The following is a 7,500-nucleotide window of genomic DNA, read 5'->3' on the forward strand; positions in this document are numbered from 1 at the left end:
ACTGATAGGAGCAGAACAACAACGAGGAGTCAGAGCAGAACAACAAGGAGAAGTCAGACTGATAGGAGCAGAACAACAAGGAGGACTGGTAGGAGCAGAACAACAAGGAGGAGTCAGACTGAGAGGAGCACAACAACAAGGAGAGGACAGAGTGATAGGAGCAGAACAACAAGGGGGGGACAGACTGATAGGAGCTGATAGGAGCAGAATAGCAAGGAGGAGTCAGACCGATAGGAGCAGAACAACAAGGAGTCAGACTAATAGGAACAGAATAGCAAGGAGGAGTCTGATCGATAGGAGCAGAACAACAAGGAGGAGTCAGACCGATAGGAGCAGAACAGAAGGAGGAGTCAGACCAATAGGACCAGAACAACAAGGAGGAGTCAGACCGATAGGACCACAACAACAAGGAGGAGTCAGACCAATAGCAGCAGAACAACAAGGAGTCAGACTAATAGGAACAGAATAGCAAGGAGGAGTCAGACCGACAGGAGCAGAACAACAAGGAGGAGTCAGACCGATAGGACCAGAACAACAAGGAGGAGTCAGACCAATAGGACCAGAATAACAAGGAGGAGTCAGACTGAGAGGAGCACAATAACAAGGAGAGGACAGAGTGATAGGAGCACAACAACAAGGAGGAGTCAGACCAATAGGAGCACAACAACAAGGAGGGGTCAGACTGATAGGAGCAGAACAACAAAGAGGAGACAGACCGATAGGAGTCAGGCTGATAGGAGCAGAACAACAAGGAGTCAGACTAATAGGAACAGAATAGCAAGGAGGAGTCTGATCGATAGGAGCAGAACAACAAGGAGGAGTCAGACCGATAGGAGCAGAACAGAAGGAGGAGTCAGACTGATAGGACCAGAACAACAAGGAGGAGTCAGACCGATAGGACCAGAACAACAAGGAGGAGTCAGACCGATAGGACCAGAACAACAAGGAGGAGTCAGACCAATAGGACCAGAATAACAAGGAGGAGTCAGACTGAGAGGAGCACAACAACAAGGAGGGGTCAGACTGATAGGAGCACAACAACAAGGAGGGGTCAGACTGATAGGAGCACAACAACAAGGAGGGGTCAGACTGATAGGAGCAGAACAAGGAGTCAGACCAATAGGAGCACAACAACAAGGAGGGGTCAGACTGATAGGAGCAGAACAACAAAGAGGAGACAGACCGATAGGAGTCAGGCTGATAGGAGCAGAACAACAAGGAGTCAGACTAATAGGAACAGAATAGCAAGGAGGAGTCTGATCGATAGGAGCAGAACAACAAGGAGGAGTCAGACCGATAGGAGCAGAACAGAAGGAGGAGTCAGACTGATAGGACCAGAACAACAAGGAGGAGTCAGACCGATAGGACCACAACAACAAGGAGGAGTCAGACCAATAGCAGCAGAACAACAAGGAGTCAGACTAATAGGAACAGAATAGCAAGGAGGAGTCAGACCGACAGGAGCAGAACAACAAGGAGGAGTCAGACCGATAGGACCAGAACAACAAGGAGGAGTCAGACCAATAGGACCAGAACAACAAGGAGGAGTCAGACTGAGAGGAGCACAACAACAAGGAGAGGACAGAGTGATAGGAGCACAACAACAAGGATGAGTCAGACTGATAGGACCAGAACAACAAGGAGGAGTCAGACCGATAGGAGCAGAACAGAAGGAGGAGTCAGACCGATAGGACCAGAACAACAAGGAGCAGTCATAGCAGAATAACAAGGAAGGGTCAGACTGATAGGAGCACACCAACAAGGAGGAGTCAGACTGATAGGAGCAGAACAACAAGGAGGAGTCAGACCAATAGGACCAGAACAACAAGGAGGAGACAGACTGATAGGAGTCAGGCCGATAGGACCAGAACAAAAAGGAGGAGTCAGACTAATAGGAGCAGAACAACAAGGAGGAGTCAGACCAATAGGACCAGAACAACAAGGAGGAGACAGACCAGTAGGAGCAGAATAGTAAAGAGGAGTCAGACTGATAGGAACACAACATCAAGGAGGAGTCACACCAACAGGAGCAGAACAACAAGGAGTCAGACCAATAGGACTAGAACAACAAGGAGGAAACAGACCAATAGGAGTCAGGCTGATAGGAGCAGAGCAACAAGGAGGAGTCAGACTGCTGATTTTGTGTTTAGATGTCAGTTTGTTAGCTAGCTAATGTATCTAGTAGAAGCTAGTGTTAGCAGTGGCTAGTAGTCGGATGTTAACGTTAACATTGGTTGCTTTGCTAACTGAGCCTGCTGGTTAACTGGGGGGTTACGGTTTCCAAGGAAAGTAGCTATTGGCTGCTCAAAAGTCACTAGAATATGCCAGATGGCGTCATATGTTAATTTGCATATCAATATATTTATATTATTATTATATTATATTATATTTATATTTAACAGCCCCCCCGCTCCCCACCACACATCAGACCTGTTTGGATTAGACAGACTCATGCTTCTAGCTGCTTCATACACATTTACACTTTATTAACTAACACACAGTTCTACACTGTTCCTCCATCATGGAGACAGGCTGCTGCAGATTAGTGACACAATTTTCCACAACATTAGTGGGGAGTCACCTGCCTTGCTCAAGGGCACAGCTGTAAACAGTGGTGTATTTACCTTGGTGGGTCCCTGGGGCCGGTAGGGGCCCCTCTTGGGGGCTGCTGAGGGCCAAGCCGGCCTGGCTGAGGGGGGGGACGCCCCCCAACAAGGCACCCGTGGGTGGGGAAGGCAAGTCGGCTGAAATGGGGGCGTGAGAGGAGGAGGCGGGGCTGTGAGGGGAGGGGAGGGGCTTGTAGAGGTTGGGGGTGACGACTGGGGAGGAGACAGGACCTGGGGGGAAATAAAATAAAAATTTAAATTTTTTTAACGTTCTCAAACCAAATCATTTTTAAGTCTGGTAGGAACTGTTTTTGCTGGTTTTTGAAAAATTACATTTTGTTCACTGCTTTGGCAATATTGTGTCTAATTGCCAGTCATGTTATTAAAGTGTTTTGATGTTTTATTCTCATTTTAATCTTTCTTACTGCTGTAGGCTGCAGTCTGCTGGCAGAGACAAAATCTGCGACTCTGTCTGAGTTTAGCTGCTAAAGGGAACAGCCTTAAAACATGACAAACCAGTACCAGAGCCAAATCTGACCTGAGGAGAGTACTGGAGATCTATTGTGTTTCTACTGGGGGCAGATCTGTGTATTCTACTGTGGTTATACATCTATATTGTATTGAGTTCTATTGTGAATATAAAATAAAAAAATAGCATAAAGTGACAGTGCAAATACTCTTGTATATTGTTCAACTTCAATTGTGTTGTGTGTGTGTGTGTGTGTGTGTGTGTGTGTGTGTGTGTGTGTGTGTGTACCTCCTCTGTAGACCAGTAGTACCACCTCTCCCTGTTTGGTGTGTTCCTGTAGGATCCTCTGCACCTGAGACAGGAAATACATACAATCATTTATTCAAAATAAAAAAAATTAAAAATTTTTTTTTACTCAGTCTGGCTTACCAAACCCATTATACAATTAGGCTATGAATTATAATTGTTTATGGACTTCATAAATAATAATAAAACAAATGCTAATACTACTACTACTAATAATAATAATAATAACCACATTAAGAATAAGAAAAATAATGTTTATGGTGGACCACAATCATTACCTATAATATTCATGAAATGCATGAAACAAGAATTAGGATAATTCAGTTCATTAGACTAGATTCAGTAGCATTAGATCCATTTGTTAAAAATGGGATCGAGTCTGGTCTGATATGATGGAAATTATGCAATTTGATTGATTACATATTCAATATTACACAGGTTGTCACTGGGAAGCCCTCTGTCAGAGTTTGATCAGATTTCACAAAAGTATGCATGAATATGTTAAATGCTTTTCAGAGGGATTTCAACTTTGACAAGAATAAAATTCTTGGAGAAAATGAATACTTGACATTTTTTGGAAGTTTTGAGCATGAAAATGTTCAGAAATCTGCGCAAAATATTGGCTATCACCAGCTTCAATCCAGAAATATCAGCCTTCCCCTCCTGGACTCACAACCTTATCGTGGCGGGGGGGTTGTGAGCCTTAGTGACCCATGTTGATGGGAGTCTAGTGGAACACCTACTCAGGTGTTGCCCACGGTGAGAGTCACCAGGTGGGAGGTGGAGGGGGTGGGATACTCCTGAGTCCCCGTCTGGCACAGTTACCTCAATGCGACTACGAGTTGTGGAGAGGAAAACTCTGTTTGTTGTTTGTGGACGCCCCCAACAGCAGTTGGGAATGCTCAGCCTCCTGGGAGACAGAGAGTGTTGGGCTGGAGAGGCTCCTCAACACTCCCATTGGTAAGAACTAACACCTGGAGGGATGTGATTAGGATGAATGGCCTCCCTGATCTGAACCCAAGCAGTGTGTCGCTATTGGACTTCTGTGGTAGCAATGGACTGTCCATAACAGACACCCTGTTTGAACATAGGGAGGTCCAGACAGGTACATGGTACCTGAGCACCTTCAGCCAAAAGTTGATAAAGGACTTTGCAGTTATTTCATCAGACCTGAGGTCAAATGTTCTGCACACTCAGGGGAAGAGAGGAGCTGAGCTGCCGTCTGCTGGTGAGATGGATCAGATGGCAGGGAGGCTGCTGGACTGACCTGATAAGCCCAAACATGCAGTAGGTTTGGTGAGAGGTGAGAGTTGACAGTCTTATACCAGGCACTCCGCCTGGTATAAGACTGTCAACTCTCACCTCTGAATGAGCTTCTCCTGTATCCAGAGGAGGTTTGGAACATGGAGTCAGAATGGACTCTGTTCAAAACCTCTGTCATGAAGCAGCTGCTAGGAGCGATGGCCAGAAGGTGGGTGGAGTCTGTCATGGCAGCGACCCAAGCACCTGCTGATGGACACCAGAGGTGAAGGAGGCTGTCCAGCTGAAGATGGAGGTCTTCTGGACCTGGTTGGTATGGAGGACTGCTGACTCAGCAGAGAGGCACCGGCGGGCCAAAAAGCTGCAGCTGCTGGAGTTACAGAAGTGACTGATCTGGATGAACCTTGTCCCCCCTCATGTTTGTTATATTCATAGACAGGATATCAAGGCACAGCCGAGGACTTGCGGATAATGTTGTCCTTTAGGCTTCATTGGCCAGTGATGCTCGATGTGCACTGGAACGATTTGTAGTGGTGTGGGACACAGCTGGGATGAGGATCAGCACCTCCAAGTCTGAGGTCATGGTTATCCCCTCATAAAAAGTCCCATCCAGGTGGGGCAGCAGCTGCCCCAAGTGGAGGGGTTCAGGTGTCCTGGGGTCTTTTTCACAAATGAGGTTAAAAGACAAAGCTGGGATTGACTGCTGGTAAGGTGCAGCAGCTGCAGTAATGCAGGTGTTGCATTGGACCATGAGCTGAGCCACAAAGCAAAGCTCTCGATTTATCGGTCAATCTTCATTCTGACCCTCATATGGCCACAAGCTCTGGGTAGAGACCAAAAGAAGCAGCCAAAATAAGGTTTCTCAGGGTGGCTGGGCTCGTTTTCCATGATCAGGTGAGGAGCTCAGAATTGAGGTACTGCTCCTCCACACTGAGAAGAGCTAGTTGAGGATGTTCAAGCACCTGGTAAGGATGCTCCCCGCCTCCCTTTAGTGGTGTACCGGGTATGGCTGAATGGGAGGAGACCTGGGGCAGACCCAGGGCGTACTGGAGCGATTACATCAAGGACATTCAACCGTGTGTATAGAGGGCCAAGTAAGAGTATGCTGGAGATTTCACTGAGTGGTTCCTCCTCTCTGGTCGAAGGTGTGCAATGAAATCACCTGGAGTAGTCTTTAGTTGGAATGAAAACCTGCAGACTCTTGGTTCTCCATGGCACACGGGTGAATACAGTTGAATACCCCTGCACTACATCTCCCAGCATGCCTGGGAGCACCTGTGGATCCCCAGGAGGAGCTGGAGGAACTTACTGAGGAAAAGGACGTCTGGGCTGCTGTCTGTGACCCTGAGTCTGAAGTGGCTAGAAAATCAATGGATGGATGGATAGTATTGCCTTGAAAAGTTATATCGGTCAAACCCTAGTTGTGGGCTACAATCTTTTTCTATAATAATAATAACAATAATAATAATTATAATAATCTCTAACCTGGGCAAAGCTGAGGCTCTGCACGTCGGCTCCATTGATCTTGACTATAGCGTCCCCTGGCTGCAGGGAGGGGCACTGCCTCCGGTCCCAGACCCGCCTCACCACGGCAAGCTGGCCCCCTTGCCCCCCTGCTGTCACGCTGAATCCCAGCCCCCCGCCCTCGCTGCGCCCGAGGGCCACCGGCACCAGCTCCCCGCCGGGGGCCGACCCGGGCGACCCCGTCCCGAGAGGGAGCGCCAGCCCCGGGCCGGGCCGGGAGGCGGAGGAGGGCGCCTGGTGGTTGGCCGGACACCCGTTGAAGCCGCAGGGCGGGACCTCCCTGGGCGGCGTGAGGGCGAGGGAAGTCTGGGGCATCGGCGGGCGCTGGACAGGGGCACCAGGAGGCGTGGTGGAGGAGGCGGGGTCGCTAGGGCTGGTGGGACCGGTCGAGTTCGGGAGGCCGGTTTCAGGCTGAGGGAGAGGCAGTTTACACAGAGTGTTGGAGGAGGAGGAGGAGGGCAGGGGGAGCGTGGAGGAGGTCATGGGGAGCGTAGATGAGGTGATGTGGAGCGTGGAGGAGGAGATGGGGAGCGTGGAGCAGGAGATGGGGAGCGTGGAGGAGGAGATGGGGAGCGTGGAGGAGGACAGGTCGCTCTCTGACGACTTGGAGCTCTGGCGGTGGAGGAGGGAGGAGGAGGAAGGGGCGGGGAGCGAGCTGCTGTTGTAGCGAATCAGAGAAGACCTGGGAGGAAGAGGAGGGGCAGGAGGAGAGGAGAGAGAGAGAAGGAAGAAACATTTATTACACACAAGTTTTAGAAACATTTACATTTTTTATTTTTAGAGCATACTACTTCTACTACTACTATCACTAGAAGTACTTGTACTACTACTACTACTACTACTAATAGTAATAATTACCTTCGTGTTCCAGCGTTGGACAAACCTCCGTCAGAGTCACTGTGATTGGCTGCCGTCCGCTCTGGGAGAGGGGGCGGGCCCAGCGGGGGGTCAGAGGAGGTGGGGGTGGGCGGGCCCGTGAGCCCGTTCGTCATTGGCTGAGCAGCGTAGGAGGGCGGGGTTTGGCCCAGTCCTGGATTTTCAGAGTGATGTAGTTAGTCATTTTTAGACAATTAACTGATTAGTGATTATAAGAAGGTGATTAGTATTAGATAACTAGATAGATAGATATATAGATATATAGACAGACAGATGGATGGATTGATAGATCGTGTCGGTAGATAGACAGGCAGGCACACAGACAGGTAGAGAGACAGACAGATCGATAGGTTATTAATCCTGTGGTGATGTTGGGATGCTGTCTGCAGCTTAATAAAATACAGCAGAGTAGGTCAAGGACTACAAATTAAAACTGGTCTTTTTAGCTAAATGGCACAT

At 48.7% G+C, this 7,500-nt stretch overlaps 1 pseudogene; it reads right to left on the reverse strand.

Moving 5' to 3' along the window:
- Positions 1 to 7,500, reverse strand: part of LOC139640607 (membrane-associated guanylate kinase, WW and PDZ domain-containing protein 1-like) — a 14,041-nt pseudogene that overhangs the window by 403 nt on the left and 6,138 nt on the right.

This window comes from Centroberyx affinis, unplaced genomic scaffold, assembly GCF_046629955.1.
Source record: "Centroberyx affinis isolate AG114_WGS23_722 - 3 ecotype Tasmania unplaced genomic scaffold, CSIRO-AGI_Caff_v1 ptg009935l_1, whole genome shotgun sequence".
Lineage (NCBI taxonomy): Eukaryota > Metazoa > Chordata > Actinopteri > Beryciformes > Berycidae > Centroberyx > Centroberyx affinis.